Source organism: Odocoileus virginianus, chromosome 12 (assembly GCF_023699985.2).
Source record: "Odocoileus virginianus isolate 20LAN1187 ecotype Illinois chromosome 12, Ovbor_1.2, whole genome shotgun sequence".
In the NCBI taxonomy this organism is placed as follows: Eukaryota; Metazoa; Chordata; class Mammalia; order Artiodactyla; family Cervidae; genus Odocoileus; species Odocoileus virginianus.
Window position 1 is genome coordinate 2,399,850 of NC_069685.1, and position 22,240 is coordinate 2,422,089.

The window sequence follows — 22,240 nt, forward strand, 5'->3', positions numbered from 1 at the left end:
TTTATTCTAAATATTATTTCATCATTGGTTTTAGATTTTGCAAATAACTTCACCTGATTTGTCCTTTCTCTGTTTCTCTGTCTGCAGTGTCAGGATTCAGAACCAAATGCAGAGGAACATTGAATAGCAAATACAGGACTCAAAAGGATTTGGTAGCATCTGTCTTAAACTACTCCCCAGGAAGGCTTGTTCTATTAAGACAGTGGGTTGATTGATTTTCCCTAAACCTACAACTACAACCTGAGATGGAAAAGGTGGCCTTAAAATGTTCACAGAGACAAAAACATGCAGTGTTTCCAGAGCTGCCTTTACTGTAAATGCTTGATTTCATGGGCCTTTAAAAGCCAGTCAATTATCACCCCTTGATACTAACTGTTTGGGCCTATAATCAAACCATGTGTTATATCATTAACCATCACGATGAAATCAAAATAAAGAAACAAGAATACTAGAGAGACTGTACATTCAAGGGTGGGTGTCTAGAGAGTCATTAAGGTAAGTATTCAGAGAAGAAGCACATAGCTATTGCTTTCAAGACTGAAGTAGAAATGTTGAAAGATATTAAGAAAATATTTTCAGTGAATCTCCAAATGTTAAACAAATCCTAATTCTTTTGAATACCCATTAGAGTACAAATTAATGGAATAATTTTACATGAAAATGTCAAAACATAGATTTGGTCCCATGTATTTCTTTCAGATTAAACTAAAGCAACCCATTCAAACTTTTTTCAAGTCAACATATTCTAATGGAAAAGAACCATTAAGTTGACTATGACCTTAGTTTTTTCCTCTGTGTTTTTTTTTTATTAAATTTTAGTAATATGGTCATTTTTCTTGTTTTATTTTTCACCAAAGAAGTACATATCATTCTGAAAAGGTTAATGTTAGCTCAGACTGGCTCTTAATATAATTATCTGCCAACATTTCCATTTACTGAAATGTACTGTGTCATATTTTTTGTATTACATAGCAGTATACTGTTAATGACACATATATATGAGAGAGGGCTTCCCATATGGTGCTAGTGGTCAAGAACCCACCTGCCAATGCAGGAGACATAAAAGACATAAATTCCACTTCTGGGTCAGGAAGAGGCCCTGGAGGAGGGCATGGAAACCCACTCCAGTATCCTTGCTTGGAGAATCCCCAAGGACAGAGGAGCCTGGTGAGCTACAGTCTGTGGGATAACAAGGAGTTGAACATGATTGAAGCAACTTAGCAGGCATGCACACATATATGAGAGATGTACATAATAGGAAGATCTAGACATAGAGATGGTCAAGGAGGTAAAGTGGATCTAGAGATAAAGATATACATGAAGATGGATTTAGATATATTTTTAACTACAAAGATCTAAAAGCATTTTGAATGTTTGTATCTAATCTCTACATGAAGAATCAAACCATCAAGAAGAAACCTTTTGTTCCTAAACAGTAGATATTCTATGACCTGTAGGACTTAATTTTATCACTCTGAGACTGAATCTGTTGAGTCTGTTTACCATAATACATTGTTATCAGACTTAAGCTATTTCAGTTAAAAAAAAATTTGTCCTTTCCCCCCACCATAATCCCTAAAGTTGCTGATTCAATGATTTATTAAGACTCTTCTTATAATGAAATTAATTTTAAGTGTATCTTTAGAAGCCAGAGCAATTAGTATATATATTTAAATAAATAATAATTATTCATTTGATATTATTAGTTAAGAGCAATAGTTAACTTGGGTCTCTGTATTGCAGGAAAGTTCTTTACCATCTGAGCTATCAGAGAAACACAATTAACCTGCAGAACACCAGAACATATTATTTTTTAAGTAATGGACTGTGGAAAAAAAACAATGATTACAAAATAAATGGAGGAGAAATGACTGTCTACTGCTCCCCTTCATCTTTCACTCTCTGTATTAAGAGGTTTCATGCATATTATTTTTTTCACATAATCTTCATACTGAAACCCCACTAAGACCATCTCATTTTCACCCCTTTATTCAGAGACATAAAAATTAATGTAGGTATGCAAAGCCACCTTAAAAAAGTGAACATCGACATTCTAGGAATCAGCAAACTTAAATGATCTGGAATGGGTGATTTTAACTCAGATGATTATTATACCTACTACTGTGGGCAGGAATCCCTTAGAAGTAATGGAGTAGCCATCATAGTCAACAAAAGAGTCTGAAATGCAGGACTTGGATGCAATCTCAAAAATGACAGAATGATCTCTGTTTGTTTCCAAAGCAAACCATTCAATATCATAGTCATCCTAGTCTATGCCCCTACCAGTAATGCTGAAGAAACTGAAGTTGAACAGTTCTATGAAGACCTACTAAACCTTTTAGAACTAACACCCATAAAAGATGTCCTTTTCCTTATAGGGGACTGGAATGCAAAAGTAGGAAGTCAAGAAACACCTGGAGTAACAGGCACATTTGGCCTTGGAGTATGGAATGAAGCAGGGCAAAGGCTAATAGAGTTTTGTCAAGAGAACACGCTAGTCATAGCAAACACCCTCTTCCAACAACACAAGAGAAGACTCTACACATGGACATCACCAGACAGTCAACACCGAATTCAGATTGATTATATTCTTTTCAGCCAAAGATGGAGAAGCTCTATACAGTCAGCAAAAACAAGACTGGGAGCTGACTATGGCTCAGATCATGAACTCTTTATTGCCAAATTCAAACTGAAATAGAAGAAAGTAGGGAAAACCACTAGACCATTCATGTATGACCTAAGTCAAATCCCTTATGATTATACAGTCGAAGTGAGAAATAGATTTAAGGGATTAGATCTGATATATAGTGTGCCTGATGAACTATGGACGGAGGTTCGTGACATTGTACAGGAGACAGGAATGAAGACCATCCCCATGGAAAAGAAATGCAAAGAGGCAAAATGGCTCTCTGAGGAGGTCTTACAAATAGCTGTGAAAAGAAGAGAAGTGAAAAGCAAAGGAGAAAAGGAAAGATATACCCATTTGAATGCAGAGTTCCAAAGAATAACAAGGAGAGATAAGAAAGCCTTCCTCAGTGATTGCTGCAAAGAAATAGAGGAAAACAACAGAAATGGGAAAGACTAGAGATCTCTTCAAGAAAATTAGAGATACCAAGGGAACATTTCATGCAAAGATCAGCTCAATAAAGGACAGAAATGGTATGTACCTAACAGAAGCAGAAGATATTAAGAAGTGGTGGCAAGAATACACAGAAAAACTACAAAAAAGATCTTCATGACCCAGATAATCATGATGGTGTGATCACTAACTTAGAGCCAGACATCCTGGAATGTGAAGTCAAGTGGGCCTTAGAAAGCATCACTACGAACAAAGCTAATGGAAGTGATGGAATTCCAGTTGAGCTATTTTAAATCCTGAAAGATGATGCTGTGAAAGTGCTGCACTCAATATGCCAGCAAATTTGGAAAACTCAGCAGTGGCCACAGGACTGGAAAAAGTCAGTTTTCATTCCAATCTCAAAGAAAGGCAATCGCAAAGAATGCTCAAACTATTGCACAATAGCACTCATCTCACACGCTAGTAAAGTAATGCTCAAAATTCTCCAAGTCAGACTTCAGCAATACATGAACCATGAACTTCTAGATGTTCAAGCTGAGTTAGAAAAGGCATAGGAACCAGAGATTAGATTGCCAACATCTGCTGTATCAACAAAAAAGCAAGAGAGTTCCAGAAAAACATCTGTTCTGCTTTTTTGACTATGCCAAAGACTATGACTGTGTGGATCACAAAAAAACTGGAAAATTCTGAAAGAGATGGGAATAACAGACCACCTGACCTGCCTCTTGAGCAACATGTATGCAGGTCAGGAAGCAACGATTAGAACTGGCCATGGAACAGCATACTGATTCCAAATAGGAAAAGGATTATGTGAAGGCCATATATTGTCACCCTGCTTATTTAACTTATATGCAGAGTACATCATGAGAAACGCTGGGTTGGAGGAAGCACAAGCTGGAATCAAGGTTGCCAGGAGAAATGATATATCAATAACCTCAAATATGCAGATGACACCACCCTTATGGCAGAAAGTGAAGAAGACTAAAGAACCTCTTGATGAAAATGGTAGAGGAGAGTGAAAAAATTGGCTTAAAGCTCAACATTCAGAAAACTAAGATCATGGCATCTGGTTCCATCACTTCATGGCAGATAGATGGAGAAACAGTAGAAACCATGGCAGACTTTATTTTTTTGGTCTCCAAAATCACTACAGATGGTGATTGCAGCCATGAAATTAAAAGACGCTTACTCTTTGGAAGGAAAGTTATGACCAACATAGAAAGCATATTAAAAAGCAGGGAGATTACTTTGTCAACAAAAGTTTGTCTAGTCAAGACTATGATTTTTCCAGTAGTCACATACGGATGTGAGAGGTGGACTATAAAGAAAGCTGAGCGCCAAAGAATTGATGCTTTTGAACTGTGGTGTTGGAAAAGACTCTTGAGAGTCCCTTGGACTGCAAGCAGATCCAACCAGTCCATCCTAAAAGAGATCAGTCCTGGATGTTCATTAGAAGGACTGATGTTGAAGCTTCAACTCCAATACTTTGGCCACCTGGTGGGAAGAGCTGACTCATTGGAAAAGTCCCTGATGCTGGGAAATATAGAGGGCAAAAGGGGAAGGGGACGACAGAGGATGAGATGGTTGGATGGCGTCACCGACTCAATGGACATGAGTTTGGGTGAACTCCGGGAGTTGGTGATGGACAAGGAGGCCTGGCGTGCTGCGGTTCATGGGGTCACAGAGAGTCAGACACGACTGAGCAACTGAACTGAACTGAACTGAATGCAAAGCCATTGCATGCTGATTAATTTTTTCCTCAAAAAATAGGTGTTGCCGAAGTTTTATAATAATAGAGTGACTATGTGTAAAACTCTAGAAATCTTTCTCTCCCTCTCCTCCTCCCACCTATTCTCCCTTCTTATCTTCCCAGTAGACAGTGGCATGTTACAGTTATTCTTTTTCTTACCTTTGTAAGAACATAAATAACAGATGTTATTTAAAGTAGTTCTGAAAGTAGAAGAACTTGACCTACTCATTTTGAAAAATGCTAAGTTCTAGACCTAAATACACATTCTCCTATGTTCAGTTGACAAAGAGAAAAAGAAACATAAACTTTAAATAAGAAAATAGTGGTTAATACAAAATATGATTACAAAATGTTTTTCTGGCTAATAGAAACTCATTATTTGGTCAGTAAAAGAAGTGAGATAAGTTCTGAATGAGTTAGAAAGAAATTAAAGACTGATAAGTACAACATGTACCTTTCTGTTGATGTGAAAGTTTAGATGCTGTGAAGTCATGAAGAAAGTTGTTGTTGTTGACTAGTCACTAAGCCATGTCCGACTCTTTGACCCCATGGACTGCAGCCCACCAGGCCCCTCTGTCCATGGCATTTCCCAGGTAAGAACACTGGAGTGGCTTGCTGCTTCCTACTCCAGGGGATCTTCTTGACCCAGGGATTGAACCCACATCTCCTTCATTGGCAGGTGGATTCTTTACCACTGAGCCACTCAGGAATCCCCCATTAAGAAAATATACATTAACAATTCTACAGGTAATTTTATTTCTTCAAGAATCTGGCTTTCTCTGCTACTCCTTTTTTCTCTCATAATATTGATCCTATTTTCCCACCATAATCTCTTCTCCATAACAAAAATATTGAAGCCTTCTCTGTCTTAATAAACAAAACCAAATGTATCCTCAGCAACCTTTTCCCCTGAAGATGCTTCTCCCTGTGCATCAAGTTCTCCATTGCCAATCTTCTCAGAACAGTGGTCTCCTCCATAGGTTCATTTCTTCTCTGCAAGAAGAAATTCTCCTCTCACTGGGAACTGACATATTTTCCACCTTCTCCTGAATGTCTTTGCTCCTCTTCTCCTGAAATGCTTCACCTTGTTGGTTTATTTCTCATCTCTCTGTCTGTTGCTTCTCACTCTCCTTTGATATGTATTCCTAATTTTCTCTCTCTTTAAATGCAGACTTTCCTTAAGTTTGTGTTCTTGGACACTGCTGTGGCATCAATATTTGTGTCCTCCAAAATTCAAATGTTAAAATGCTAATGTCCAAAATGACAATGTTAGGAGATAGGGCCTTTGGAGGTACTTAAGGATTCCCTAGTGGCTCAGAGAGTAAAGAAACCACCTGCAATGTGGGAGACTGAGTTTGACCCCTGGGTTGGGAAGACCTCCTGGAAAGGCAGTGGCTACCCACTCCAGTATGCTTACTAGAGAATTCCATGGACAGAGGAGCCTGGCAGGCCCCAGTCCATGGGGTCTCAAAGAGTCAGACAGGACTGAACGACTTTCACTTTCACTTTAGGTCATGAGGGACCTCTTTTAAAAGAGATCCCACAAAGCTCCCTTACTCTTATCTGCCATGTAATGAAACAAGAAGTCTCTGACCCAGAGGAGGGCCTTACCCAACCAAGCTAGCAACCTGATCTTGGACTTATAGCCTCCAGAACTGTAAGCAATAAATTTCTGCAATTGTGAAGCCACCCAGTGTGTGACGTTTTGTTTGTTATAACAGCCTAAATGGACTAACAACAGATACCTTCTCATTTTGTTCTTGCTTCCTTGTCTGAAATTCTGTTGGACATCAGAAACATAAAACCAGTATATTTCTCCCTGTAAATCAGTCTCTTCTCCCCACCATATTATCTTATGACATTCCTATAGGATTAGATAAGATTATGCAACTGGTGTAATAAATAACCTCTTGAAATACTGGCTTAGCACAAAAAAGTTATTTCTTGCACATATACAGTCCAAACTAAGGGTTTCTGATCAGTAGGCCACTCTGCCACCAGTGATTCAGAGACTCAGACCTTCCATCTTTATGACTTTGCCATCTTTAACACTTGATTTTCAAGGTCATTTAGCATGAATTTATTGATCCTTTACAAGAAAAAAGAGCATTGAAAAGAAAGCAAAAGTGATTTTATGACCATTTCTGAAAACAATGCTTGTCACTTCTGTTCACATTCTATTAAATTGAACTCACTCATACTTCAGGCATTGGAGAAGGAAATGGCAACCCACTCCATTCTGGCCTGGAGAATCCCAGAGATGGGGGAGCCTGGTGGGCTGCCGTCTATGGGGTCGCACAGAGTCGGACACGACTGAAGCGACTTAGCAGCAGCAGCAGTATACTACTACATCTAAAGGAGTGTATTAGTTTGCTCAGGCTGCCATAATAAATGCCATAGACCAAGGGACTTAAACAAAAGAAATTTACTTCTCATAGTCCTGAGGCCTGAGAAATTCAACAAAGGTATCTGGTGAGAACTTTCCTTCTGGCTTGTAGATGCCCAGCTTTTCACTGTATTGTCATCTGGTAGAGTGAGGTAGATGAAAAAGGAGAGAGAGAGAGAGAGAGAGAGAGAGAAATAAAGAACATTTTTCTCTTCTTACAAGACCACAGTCTTATCAGAGTGTGAGCTCATTATGACTCATTTAATCTTAATTATCTCCTAAAGACCTTACCTCCAGGTACAAGCATATTGGGGGATAGGACTTCAACATATGAATTTAAAGGGCCAAAATTCAGCCCATAGAAGCAAGTCAGAAAATGTAATCTGGGAATATATTCCCAGGAGGAAGAGAACAAATGTTTGAAAAATGACTAGTCAGACTTACCACAATCTATATCTCTGCTCATCAAATATTCCTGCCACCTTTCTTTTCACACAGATAACACACTTACCTCTCTCTAAGGAATGAAAGCCGAAGTCTCATCCATTTATTGTATCCAGCTTAAAGTTCAGAGCCTCTGGATGATGATGTTTCTCTTCAAGTATAAAAATGTCTTCTCACACTCCAGTGACTGGTACCTAAAAATACAAGTTGTCTTACCCCACCCCTGACATACACATACACATACTCACTCACTCACACCTAGTATATAAGGTATAGCAGGAGGAAGGTAGCCACAGTAAACATTTTTGTTTAGAAAAGGAAATAACTGTCACAGATCTATAGCAATAATGAAGTTCTTCCAGACAGGAATTTTAAGGAAACTCTCTCCTGGCATTTAGGGATTTCACTGAATCTGCTCTCTGGGGGAATTCTCTGGTCCCATTGTTGTCTGTACCCCCTGGACTTCATCACAATTAAATTTTTTGCACTATGAAAGCTCGTGTGTAAATGATGAAAACACAAACCACAGTCTGGGAGAAAAATGTATGCAAACCACATGTCTAAAATACAAAGCATTCTTAATTCTCAACAATAAAAATCAAACAGTGTAATTATAAGATGGGCAAATGACATGAATAAAAATTTTACCAAAGAGGATATATAGATAACAAATAAGGGTATGAAAAAAGCCCAACATAATTTAGCCATTAAAGAAATGTAAATCAAAACCCAGTTATATATCATTGCATACCTGTCAAAATGGCTAAAGTAAAATTAAAGCTACAACTCTAAATTTGGCCAAGGATGTAGAGAAACTAGATTATGCAGGCATTGTTAATGTAAACGTGAAATGGTACAGCTACTCTGGGGAAGAGTTGGGCAATTTCTTAGAAAACTAAACATCCCAACTATCATATGACACAGCAATTGCATCCAAGGTATTTATACCAAAGAAATAAAAACATTTTCACAGGAAAACCTGGATGTTCACAGCAGCTTTAAATGTAGTAGAGAATATCCTTGCCCAGAGAAGATACCCTTCAACAGGTGAAGGATTAAACACATTGTAGCACCTCCATACTATGGAACACTATTCAGGAATAGAAAACAAACTACTGATGCCCACATTATCTTGGATGAATCTCTGGGGAATTATTTTGTGTGGAAAAAAAAAAAAAACAGTAAGTTACATATTCTATGTTTCTGTTTGAAATGACAAGACTGTAGGAATGGAAGATAAATTAGTATTTGCCAGTCACTGTGGAATGAGATCAGAAGAGAATGGGTGAAGTTATAAAAGAGCAACATGAGGATCCTTGTGGCATTATACTGTTCAGTATGTTTGCTGTGGTTGTAGCTATATAAACATACAAAGAAATAAATAAAACTGGGGAAATCTGAGTAAGATAAAGGAATTGTATCAATATCAATATCCTTGTTGTGATATTTTATTATGATTTTGCAAAATGTTAACAATTAGAGGAACATGTACAAGGGATTTCTCTGAATTATTTCTTACAATTGCATGTTCTTGTTTTTTAATTAATTTATTTTTTAATTGAAGGATAAATGCTTTGCAGAATTTTGTTTTCTGTCAAACCTCAACATGAATAAGCCATAGCTATACATGTGTACCCTCCCTCTTGAAACTCCCTCCCATGTCCATCCGCATCCCACCTTTCTAGGTTGACACAGAGCCCCTATTTAAGTTCCCTGAGACATACAGCAAATTCCCATTGGCTATCTATTTTACATATGATAATGTAAGTTTCCATGTTACTCTCTCCATATTTCTCACTCTCTCCTCCTGTCTCCCCATGTCCACAAGTCTATTCTCTATGTCTGTTTCTTCATTGCTGCCTTGCAACTAAATTCATCAGTACCATCTTTATAGATCTGATATATATGCACTAGTATACATATTTGTATTTCTCTTTCTGACTTACTTCACTCTGTATAATAGGCTCTCGGTTCAACCACCTCATTAGAACTGACTCAAATGCATTCCTTTTAATGGCTGAGTAGTATTCCAATGTATATATGTACAACTTCCTTATCCATTCATATGTTAATGAACATCTAGGTTGCTTCCATGTTTTAGCTATTGTAAATACTGCTGCAATGAACACTGCAATACATGCATATTTTCCAATTTTGGTTTCCTCAGGGTATATGCCTAGCAATGGGATTGCTGGGTCATATGGTGGTTTTATTCCTAATTTTTTTAAGGAATCTCCATACTGTCTTCATAATGGCTGCATAAATTTACATTCCCACCAACAGTGCAAGAGCATTCTCTTTTTCAGACATCATCTCCAGCATTTATTGTTGTAGACTTTTTGATGATGGCCATTCTGACCAGTGTGAGGTAGTATCTCATTGTAGGTTTGATTTGCATTTCTCTAATAATGAGTGATGCTGAGCATCTTTTCATGTGTTTGATAGCCATCTGTATGTCTTCTTCAGAGAAATGTCTGTTTAGGTCTTTTATCCACTTTTTGATTGGGTTGTGTTTTTCCAGTATTGAGTCATATGAGCTGCTTGTATATTTTGGAAATTAATCTTTTGTCAGTTGTTTCCTTTGCTTTTATTTTCTCCAATTCTCAGGGTTGACTTTTCACCTCATTTATAGTTTCCTTTGCTGTGCAAAGGATTTCAAGTTTGATCAGGTCCCATTTGTTTACTTTTGTTTTTATTTTTATTCCTCTAGGAGGTGGGTCAGAGAGGATTTTACTTTGACTTATGTCATCAAGTGTTATCCTCTTAGAGCTATAGCCTATGTTATCCTCTAAGAGCTTTATAGTTTCTGGACTTACATTTAGGTCTTTAATTCATTTTGAGTTTATCTTTGTGTGTGGTGTTAGGAAGTATCTTAATTTAATTCTTTTACATGTAGCTGTCCCATTTTCCCAGCACCATTTATTGAAGAGGTTGTCTTTTCCCTATTGTATATTCTTACCTCCTTTGTCAAAAATAAGATACCCATAGGTACATGGGTTTATTTCTGGGCTTTCTATCTTGTTTCATTGCTCTCTATTTCTGGTTTTGTGCCACTAACATACTGGCTTGATGACTGTAACTTTGTAGTATAATCTGAAGTCAGGAAGGTTGATACCTCCAGCTTCATTTTTCTTTCTCAAGACTGCTTTGGCTATTTGGGGTCTTTTGTGTTTCCATATGAATTGTGAAATATTTTGTTCTAGTCCTGTGGGAAAAAAAAAATGCCATTGGTAATTTGATAGGGATTGCATTGAATCTGTATATTGCATTTGGTGGTATACTCATTTTCACAATATTGGTTCTTCCTACCCAGGAACATGGAATATCTCTCCATCTGTTTATGTCATCTCTGATTTCATTCATCAGTGTCTTAAAATTTTCTCTGTACAGATCTTTTGTCTCTTTATGTAGGTTTATTCCTAGATATTTTATTATATTTGTTGCAATGGTGAATGGGATCTATTCCTAAATTTTTTTTTCTGACATTTCATTGTTAGTATACAGGAATGCAAGTGATTTCTGTGTATTCATTTTATATCCTGTGATTTTTGTTAAATTAACTGATTAGCTCCAGTAATTTTCTGATACTATCTTTAAGGTTTTCTATGTATAGTATTATGTCATCAGCAAACACTGAGAGCTTTATTTCTTCTTCTCTGATATGGGTTCCTTTAATTTCTTTTTCTCCTCTGATTCTTGTAGCTCGCACTTTCAAAACTATCTTGAATAATAGTGGAGAGAGTGGACACCCTTGTCTTGTTTCTGATCTTAGGGGGGAAACTTGCAGTTTTTCACCATTGAGAATAATATTTGCTGTGGGCTAAGCTGAAACTCCAATACTTTGGCCACCTCATTCAAAGAGTTAACTCATTGGAAAAGACCCTGATTCTGGGAGGGGTTGGGGGCAGGAGGAGAAGGGGATGACAGAGGATGACATGGTTGGATGGAATCACTGACTCAATGGATATGAGTTTGAGTAAACTCCAGGAGTTGGTGATGGACAGGGAGGCCTGGCGTGCTGTGATTCATGGGGTCGCAGAATCGGACACGACTGAGCGACTGAACTGAACTGAATCATACATGGCCTTTAGCATGTTGAGGGAGGTTCCTTCTATGCCCATTTTTTGAATAGTTTAATATTAAATGGGTGCTGAATTTTGTCAGGCTTTTTCTGCATCCATTGAGATTACCATATTGTTTTTATCTTTCAATTTGTTAATATGGTGTATCACATTGATTGATTTGTGTATATTGAAGACCCTTCCATTACAGGAATAAATCTAACTTGATCATGCTGTATGAACTTTTTAATGTCTTGTTGAATTCTGCTTGCTAGAATTTTCTTGAGGATTTTTGCATCTATGTTCATCAGTGAAATTGGCCTGTCATTTTCTTTTTTGCGTTGTCTCTCTGATTTTGGAAATCAGGGTGATGGTGGCCTCATAAAATGAGTTTGGAAATATTCCTTCCTCTGCAACTTTTTGAATTAGTTTTAGAAGGATAGGCATTAGCCCGTCTCCAAGTGTTTGATAGAATTCACATGTGAAGCCATTTGGTACTGGGCTTTTGTTTGGGGGGGGAGATTTTTTATCATAGTTTTGAAATCAGTGCTTGCAACTGGGTTGTTTGTAATTTCTATTTCTTCCTGGTTCAGTCTTGGAAGATTGAATTTTCTAGGAATTTGTCTGTTTCTTCCAGGTTATCCATTTTATTGCCATATAGTCGTTCGTAAGAGTCTCTTATAATCCTTTTTATTTCTGCATTGTCTGAATTTCTTTCTACATTTATGTCTGCATTGTAACCTCTCCTTTTTCATTTCTAATTTTGTTGATTTGATTCTTCTTTCTTTTTTCTTGGTGAGTATACCTAAAGGTTTGTCAATTTTGTTTATCTTCTCAAAGAACCAGCTTTTAGCTTTATTGATCTTTACTATTATTTCCTTCATTTGTTTTTCAATTATCTCTGTTTTGATCTTTATTATTTCTTTCCTTCTGCTAATTTTTTTTTTTTTTTTTTTTTGGCGGGGGGTTCTTCTTCTTTTTCCAGTTGTTTTAGGTGTGAATTTAGCTTGTCTATTCAAGGTTTTTCTTGTTTCTTGAGGTTTTTCTATAAACTTCCCTCTTAGAACTGCCTTTGCTCCATTCCACGAGATTTGAGTTGTCTTGTTTTCATTCTTATTTGGTTCTAGGAATTTTTTAATTCTCTATTGATTTCGTCAGTAATCTGTTCATATTTAGAAATGCATTGTTTAACCCCCATGTGTTTGTGTTTTTTGCAGTTTTGTCCTTGTAATTGATGTCTAATCTCACAGTGTTGTGGTCAGAAAAGATGCTTGATATGATTTCAATTTTCTTAAATTCACCGAGATATGATTTGTGACCCAAGACGTGGTCTATCCTGAGAATGTTCCATGTGCTCTTGAGAAAAGTTATATTCTTCTGCATTTGGATAGAATGTCCTAAGATGTCAATGAGAGCCATATTGTCTAATGTATCATTTAAGACTTGTCTTTCCTTATTAATTTTCTGTCCATTGGTGTAAGTGGGGCGTTAAAGTCTCCTACTATCATTGTGCTACTGTCAGTTTCTCCTTTTATGTCTGTTAGTGTTTGTCTTATGTATTGAGGTGCTCCTGTGTTGGGTGCATAGATATTTACAATTGTTGTGTCTTCCTCTTGGACTGATCCCTAGATCATTATGTAGTGTCTTTCCTTATCTCTTGTAATAGTCTTTCCTTAAAGGTCTACATTGTCTGATATGAGGATTATTACTCCAGCTTTCTTTTGCTTTCAATTTGCATGGAATATATTTTTTCATCCTCTCACTATCAGTCTATATGTTTCTTTAGGTCAGAAGTGGGTTTCTTGTAGACAGCATATATATGGGTCTTGTTTTTGTATCCTTTAAGCCAGGTTGTGTCTTTTGGTTGGAGCATTTAGCCCATTTACATTTGAAGTAATTTTTGATATATATGTTCCTATTGTCATTTTTTTAACTGTTTGGAGTTTGTTTTTGTAGATCTTTTTCTTCTCTTGTATTTCCTGACTATATAAGTGCCTTTACCATTTGCTGTAAAGCTGGTTTTGTAGTACTGTGTTCTCTTAACTTTTGCTTGTCTGCAAAACTTTTGATTTCTCCATCAATTTTGAATGAGATCCTTGCCAGGTAGAGCAATCTTGCCTGTAGATTTTCCCCTTTTAGTGCTTTAAATATATCCTGCCATCCCCTTCTGGTCTGCAGAGTTTCTGTTGAAAGACAAGCTGTTAAAGCTATGGGGTTTCCCTTACATGTAACTTGTTGCTTTTCCCTTTCTGCTTTTAATATTCTTTCTTTGTTTTCAATCATTGTTAATTTGAACAGTATGTCTCTTGGCTTGTTTCTCCTTAGATTTATCCTGTATGGGGCTCTTTGTACCTCTTGGATTTGATTGACTATTTCCTTTTCCATGTTGGGGAAATTTTCAACTCTAATCTCTTCAAAAATTTTCTCATACCTTTTTTTTTTCTCTTCTTCTTCTGGGACCCCTGTAATTCGAATGTTGGTGCATTTAATATTGCCCCAGAGGTCTCTGAGACTATTCTCAGTTCTTTTCATTCCTCTTACTTTACTCTGCTCTTCAGAAGATATTTCCACCATTTTATCTTCTAGCTCACTGATCTGTTCTTCTGCTTCAGATATTCTGCTATTAATTCCTTCTCAGGTATTTTTAATTTCAGTTATCGTGTTGTTTGTCTCTGTATATCTATTCTTTAAATCTTCTAGGTCTTTGTTAATTGATTCTTGCATTTTCTCCATACTGTTTTCAAGGTTTTGATCCTCTTTACTGTCATTATTCTGGATTCCTTTTCAGGTAGTTTGCCTATTTCCTCTTCATTTATTTGGACTTGTGTGTTTCTAGTTTGTTCCTTCATTTGTGCAGTATTTCCCTGCCTTTCATTACTTTTTTAAACTTATTATGTTTGAGGTCTCCTTTTCCCAGGCTTCAAGGTTGAATTCTTTCTTCCTTTAGGTTTCTACCCTTACAAGGTTGGTTCGGCAATTTGTGTAAACTCCATGTAGGATGAGATTTATGCTGAGTTTTCCCGTTGATGGGGGGTCCTGAGTGAGGCGGCAATTCTGTCTGCCGACGATTAGGTTTTGATTTTGTCTGCTTGCTGTTTGGATGAGGCGCCCTACACAGGGTGCTACTGGTGATTGAGTGATGCCAGGTCTTGTGCACAAGTGGTTGTCTTTGTGGGAGTTCTCGCTCTTTGAAACTCCCAAGGGTTAGGAGTTTTCTGGTAGTCTAGGGTCTTAGAGTCAGCACTCCCACTCCACAGGCTCAGGGCTTGATCTCTGGCCAGGAATGGAGATTCCACGGGTGGTTTGTTATGGTATTAAGTGGGGTTAAAACAAATACCCCCAAAGGTGAAACCAAAGATGAACACCAGACAAATGGCCGTTACAAAATCAGGCACATAATAATTAAAATAATGGAATATATCCACAAACATGTGCACCCATAAGCAAAATCAAAACAGTCCAACAACAATAAAGTACAATAGATAGACCAGGCAAACAAAGGAAACCAAAAGTGATATCCACCAGTTAAGAGCAAAACTAACTAAAGCACAAACCAAAAAGCAAAACTCAAAAAATGTGCCACCTTTGGAATAAAACAATGAACCCAAAACTAACAAATATGGTGAGGCAAAGAAAGAAAAGAAAGACAGGCTAGAAATGCAAGGTTAAATAGAGGTAGATAAAGAAAACTTGTATATATTAAAGATTAGCTGCAAGGGGTAAAGAACAGTAGGAAAAGCAAACAAAGGAATTAATGTAGAAAAAAATAATAATAGGTTTAAAATTTTTTTATTATAATTTAAAAAAAGAAAATAAATAAAAGGAAAACTCCAGGGAACTGCAAGAGACCAATGTAGACACAGTGGTTTATAATAGCAATCCAAAATATGATAAAAAAAAAAAAACAACTCAAAAGCTTAATTAGATTTCATAGTGCTAATAAAATTGACAACTGCACAGATGGGGAAGAAGAAAGAAAAATATATCCTAAAGAAACTACAGAACAAGTAAATGTATAAGAATAGTACATGATTTTCTTGAGTCTGCTGTCAGCGTCCCTTCCCTCGCTGGGAGTCACCGTCCACCTTGTCTCCCTAGGATGCCCGCTAACACTGCACTAGCCTCTGGACCTGCTGTGGGGGCAGCTCAAACTCTAATCTGGTCCTTCTCCTGTGTATTCTTGCCTCCAGTGTCCACAGCTATCAGAACTAGCGCATTTTCTTTTGTGGCAGCTCTCAATGTCCTTTTATACATTCCATAGAATGGCACCCCACTCCAGAACTCTTGCCTGTAAAATCACATGGATGGAAAAGCCTGGTGGGCTGCAGTCCATGGGGTCACTAAGAGTCAGACACGACTGAGCGACTTCACTTCCATTTTCACTTTCATGCATTGGAGAAGGAAATGGCAACCCACCCCAGTGTTGTTGCCTGGAGAATCCCAGGGACGGGTTGCCTAGTGTGCTGCCATCTATGGGGTCACACAGAGTCAGACTGAAGCGACTTAGCAGCAGCAGCAGCAGGCTCAGAGTCTGCCTAGTTGATCTTGTGGATTAATTGGCCACTTGTACAGCTGGTGGGAAGGTTTTGTGTCTTCTTCCTTAGCCACCCTGCCCCTGGGTTTCAACTGTGGCTTTATTTCCAGCTCTGCACGTGGGTCGTCCACTGGGGTTTGCTCCTGAGGCTGCTCTGGAGACCTTGGTTCTGCCCCAGTGAGGGCCAGGTGTGGAGGTGGTGACGCTACTTGGGTCGCAGGGGTTCTGGCAGCACCAGGTGCTCAGGGGAGTTGGCGACTAGGGCAGCAGGAAATAAAGTGCTCTAGAAGGGTATGGCAACCAGTATTGGCTAATACATTCCAATATACTTGCCTGGAGAAGCTCTCTGACAGAGAAGCCACAGCCCACAGGGCCACAAAGAGTTGGACATGACTGGAGTGACCCGGCATGCATAGACACAAGGCTTTTTTTTGTCTGGCAGCTCTGCCCCAGTGAGCATTGAGCACGAACATGGCACAGATGCTTGGGCTGCGGGGACCCTGGCGACGCCAAGTATTCAGGGACATGGCCTGCCTCAGCCGCAGGAGTTACGGCCCTATCAGAGTCTTTTTTTGATCCTCATGTAGCTGGCGATCAGAAGGCCTCTTTGGCCAGTCTTCCTCCATCACTCTGCCCATTCAGACACTTAGAGGGCTCCCTTGCCTGGGGTCCTTCTCTGTTGTTTGGTGCATGAGACACTTAGAGGGGCCCCCCTGGCTGGGGTCCTACTCTATAGATAGACCAGTCAGGCACTGAAAGGGGCACCCTGGGTGAGGTCCCACTCTGTAGTTCAATGCATTTGTCATGCATCTGATGGGCCAGCTTCTCCTGTTCAGCTGCCCATGCTGCACTATGGGAGAGAGAGGCTACGGTGATGGCTTCATCTACTACATGTGACTCAGCAGCATCTCCTGGCTTCCTTGGCGGCCTGGCTTTCCTCCACAGGGATTTACCACCGCAATCTTCTCCCTCATGTCCCCTCAATCTGTCTCTCCACAGTTAACAACACTCACCCTGGGATTGCTCCACAATCCCTGCACTCCAGCCCCCAGCCACTGTGCCTTCTAGGGGGCCTGCATCCCTGTCCAGGTATGTATGGCTGCAGCAAGGACTGTCTGACTCTCATTCTGTTTAGGCTGCCACAGGCAGCTGTTTCACTCTCAGCTTAAATGTTTCTCCTCTGACTCAGACAGTTGCCCCAGTGTGAGGACCAGTTCCCGCCCTGCGGAGGGCAGGTCCAGTCCTAGTAACACTCCTGTTTTTCCCCCTGGTTCCTTCATCCTACTGAGTTTTACATGGTTGAATATATTCTTTTCTGGTGGTCAGGTCCTCCTGTCCGCTCTCAGCTGGTGTTGCACATGCACTTCTGTGTCTGAAGGTGTGTTCCTGAAGTATCCATGCAGAGGGATGTACTCCACGTCCACCTACTGCTCTGCCGCCTTGTTCTCTCACTTTGGTTTTGTCAGCTAAAAATAGATGCCGATTCTCAGCTCTAACAAAGATGTCACTGGGGCAGGGACCTGGACTCTCATTTCCACACCCTACCCAGAATTCCTTAACACACACTATTAAAAATTTATCTAATAAATGCTATCCAGAAAAAAATAAGATATTATGTATTAAACACATAATATAAATACATTATATGTATTTTACCCTGTAAATTCTACTGAGGCTTAACTCACATATTGCTTTCTTCAAAAGCCCTACTTGATTCCAAGTTGCAGTTGATTTCTGTCCTCAATTCATTGTGCTTATGTCTGTTTCACAGCTAAACGCTTGCTAGTGGTGTGGAGCTAGCTGCAAACATGCCAGTCTTCCCTACTGGATTGTAAACAGGAGTCACCTTACAAAGCTGTGCGCCTTCCCTTGCCTAAGCACAGCCCCTAAAGCATAGACGTTGCTCAAGAGGGATTTGCTAATTTAGCTGCTGCTGTCATGTGCTTAGTTGCTCATCATGTCCGACTCTGTGACCCCATTGACTCAGCACACCAGGCTTCCTTGTCCATCACCAACTCCCGGAGTTTGCTCAAACTCATGTCCCTTGGGTCACTGATGCCATCCAACCATCTCATCCTCTGTCATCCCCTTCTCCTTCTGCCTTCCACATTTCCCAGCATCATGGTCTTTTCCAATGAGTCAGGTCTTTGCATCAGGTGGCTAAAGTATTGGAGTTTCACCTTCAATATCAATCCTTCTGATGAATATTCAGGGCTGACTTCCTTTAGGATTGACTGGTTGGATCTCCTTGCAGTCCAAGGGACTCTGAAGACTCTTCTCCAATACCACAGTTCAAAAGCATCAATTTTCAGTGCTCAGTTTTCTTTATAGTCCAACTCTCACATCCATACCTGACTACAGGAAAAACCATAGCTTTGACTCGATGGACTTTGTCAGTTGGAACTTTGACTAGTTTGGATCGTTCCTTTTTCATATGCTGTCTAGGTTGGTCATAGCTTTTCTTTCAAGGAGCAAGTGTCTTTTAATTTCATGGCTGCAGTCACCACCTGCAGTGATTTTGGAGCCCAAGAAAATAAAGTCTGTCACTGTTTCCATTATTTCCCCATCTATTCGCCATGAAGTGATGGGATCGGACGTCATGATCTTCATTTTTTGAATGTTGAATTTTAAGCTAGCTTTTTCACTTTCCTCAATAGGCTCTTCAGTTTTTCTTTGCTTTCTGCCATAAGGGAGGTGTCATATGCATGTATGAGGTTATTGATACTTTTCTGGGCAATCTTGATTCCAGCTTGTGGTTCATCCAGCCTGGCATTTTAAATGATGTACTCTGCATATAAGTTAAACAAGCAGGGTGATAATATATAGCCTTGACATATTTCTTTCCCAATTTGGAACCAGTCTGTTGTTCCATGTTCAGTTCTAACTGTTGCTCCTTGACATGCATATAGATTTCTCAGAAGGCAGGTAAGGTGGTCTGGTATGCCCAACTCTTGAAGAATTTTACACAGTTTATTGTGATCCACATCATCAAAGGCTTTAGAATAGTCAATAAACAGAAGTAGGTGTTTTTCTGAAACTCTCTTGCTTTTTCGATGATCTGACAGATGTTGACAGTTTGATCTCTGGTTCCTCTGCCTTTTTGAAATCCATTTTGAACAACTGGAAATTCACAGTTCATGTACTGTTGAAGCCTGGCTTGGAGAATTTTGAGCATTACATTGCTAGAGTATGAGATGAGTGCAATTGTGTGATAGTTTGAGCATTCTTTGGCATTGCATTTCTTTGGAACTGGAATGAAAACTGACCTTTTCCAGTCCTGTGGCCACTGCTGAGTTTTCCAAATTTGCTGGCATATTGAGTGCATCATTTTAACAGCATCATCTTTTAGGACTGGAAATAGGTCAACTGGAAGTCCATCATGTCCACTAGCTTTGCTCATAGTGATGCTTCCTAAGGCCCACTTGACTTTGGACTCCAGGATATTTGGCTCTAGGTAAGTGATTACACCATCATGGTTATCTGTGTATTCTTGCCACCTCTTCTTAATATCTTCTGCTTCCATTAGGTCCATACAGTTTCTGTCCTTTATTGTGCCCATCTTTGCATGAAGTGATCCCTTGGTATCTCCAATTTTCTTGAAGATATCTCTAGTCTTCCCCATTCTATTATTTTCCTCTATTTCTTTGCACTGATCACTGAGGAAGACTTCCTTATCTCTCCTTGCTATTCTTTAGAACTCTGTATTCAGATGGGTATATCTATCCTTTTCTCCTTTGTCTTTATTGTCTCTTCTCTTCTCAGCTATTTGTAAGGTCTCCTCAGAGAACCATTTTGCCTTTTGCATTTGTTTTTGCTGGGGATGGTCTTGATCACTGCCTCCTGTACAACTAAATTTATTCTAATCTAAATAATAGATATTTAAGAAGGTTGAAATTTGCATGTGGGCTTTCCTGTGACTTAGACCATAAAGAATTGACTGCAATGCTGAAGACCTGGGTTCCATCTCTGTGTTGGGAAGATCCCTGGAGAATGGAAGTCTATCCACTCCAATATTCTTACCTAGAGAATTCCATGGAGAGAGGAGCCTGGTGAGCTACAATCCATGAAGACACAAGTTTGCACACAAATTTGCTGATATTATTGGGCTCCTGTAGGCATATAAAATCTTTACTGATATTATTGGGCTCCTGTAGGCATATAAAATTTTTATATATATATCTTCTTAAGTTGAATTTTTTTCTTCAAGAAAGCTGATGAAATCCTGACAGTTTATCTGAAATTGCAAACCAACAGCCATTTCTTTCAGTCATGAGTGAACCTTTAGTTACCTAATGGTATTAATAATGTTAATTCAAGTAGATGCTTAGCTTCAATGCAAGTAATGCTCTCACCAGCCCATCTTTGTGCACACACAATTTCAAAAATTGACTTTATGGTCTGTTTTTTAAATAAAATCTGTTTTGTTGAATTCACTCTTCAAAACATTTAACTTATAAATATATAGCTGCACTGACTTTCTCTTTACTGAAGGTGTGTGTATAAGCGGGTCTCAAATCACATTGTCAAAATGTGACAATAAAGTCATGAGTGATTATTGTAAACAAATATTTTGAAAGTTGTATTCAGATCTACTGAAGGGGATGTGTCATTTAAATTAATATCATTATTTTAGTCACTCCTCATTTTAGCCTCAAACATTCAAATTTGTTCAACTTATGCATTCCAGTACTTTCAAATGGCTTTTGGATTTTTCAGAAATTGCTTGCATTCTCAGTGGATTATTGCCATCCCTGAGACGACATTGAAGGCTGGCTCTTTCTGACTTCTCTTGTTGTATAACATATTGTCTGGCTTACAGTAGATTCTCAACAAGTGAATAACTCTGCATCTGAAGAAATTCTCAGGAATTCCTAAACTTCTTCAGTGCAAAGAACTTATCTCCAGTTTCTGAGATGTCATATAGCTCAGCCCCACAACTGAATATTATACAAAAAAAAAAAAAGCACATTCCATTTTGAGCTGAAAATTAAAACCCATTTATGGAAGTCTTTCTACCACATGTTGAAAATTTAGGAGGAAATGAGTCATAGTCAAAGCAATAAAACACCAAAACTTTTCAGTACAATGTAGTTTACTGTTCCAAGTTCTTTAAAGTGCCTCATCCTATTTTGCATAATTCCTATTGCATTATCCTCATCACAATCAAGTAAATGTCCAAAGATAGAAGAATTCAGGTTTTATGATGAAAACCAAAGTTAATGTAATTTGTGGGATGCTTTATAAGAAAAAGAATATAAAATTGTATGAGAAAGAATATTTATTTGGAATTAAGAAAGAAATCATAATAAATTACAAATTTAAAAGATGATGAACACCCTAACCATCTACAAAATCCAGGAAAATAGTTATATTTTAATTAATGAACTACCTGATACATATCTGTAGGACATTTTCCCTATATTTCTCACAGTATAATCTCTCATTGCCTACTCATGTGACAATTTAATATCATTCTATCGAGGTATCTTAAAGGTCATTCAATTTTTATTTTAGCTTGTTTGATTATTGTTTTTTGAGATGATAGTTGGGATGCATAAAATATGTGACTTCACACACAGAATTGCATTCATGACTTGCAGACCACTTCAGGATTGTGCCCTAAAAACCCAAGAGTTCTAACAAATTCTATTCTGCATTATTCCTAACATGAAAAATATTTATCACTCATTGATAATTGTATACACTGGATTATAGGATATATTCCTAAAATATTACTGTATTTTATAGTAACTAAAGCCATTTAAATACAGTTATTCTGAAAATTAAACATAAATTAAACATGAAATAAAGATATAGAATTTGAGTGACAACTTTTCCACATCTTTCTTAGTTATAAAGAAGTTATTGATAGCCCTTATTTATACAGACAGTGCACTCTTGAAAGACATTTTAAATAGATGAGAAAATGAGGCAAAGAGAAGAGAAGTTTATCTGGAAGCCAAATGAGATCAAGAAGTGACAAACA